Below are 365 nucleotides of genomic sequence, written 5' to 3' on the forward strand. Positions count from 1 at the left end.
CCTCTGGCAAATTATTTCAGGAAACAACTGGGCAGACATGCAGAGATTTACCTAAAAGGATGTTCACAGTATCATTCTTTAAAATACTGGAACACTGACTATTCATGTACATTAACAAGGGAATGATTGAGTACATTATATACCTTCATGCAGTAGAATACCTGCAGACTTTTAAAATAATGATGTAAAGGAGTAGTTTTCAAATCATGTGTTGGGGAGTCTGTGTTAGTTTCTGGAGGCTGCAACAAAGCATAAAAACCTAGATGGCTTAGAAAAACAGTAGTTTACTGTCTTACAGTAATGTAGGCTAGGACTCTTAGATCAGAGTTGGTTCCATCAGAGGGTTGTGAGGGAGAATTTCTCTC

This window comes from Propithecus coquereli, unplaced genomic scaffold (assembly GCF_000956105.1).
Source record: "Propithecus coquereli isolate 6110/MARCELLA unplaced genomic scaffold, Pcoq_1.0 Scaffold185, whole genome shotgun sequence".
Classification (NCBI taxonomy): domain Eukaryota; kingdom Metazoa; phylum Chordata; class Mammalia; order Primates; family Indriidae; genus Propithecus; species Propithecus coquereli.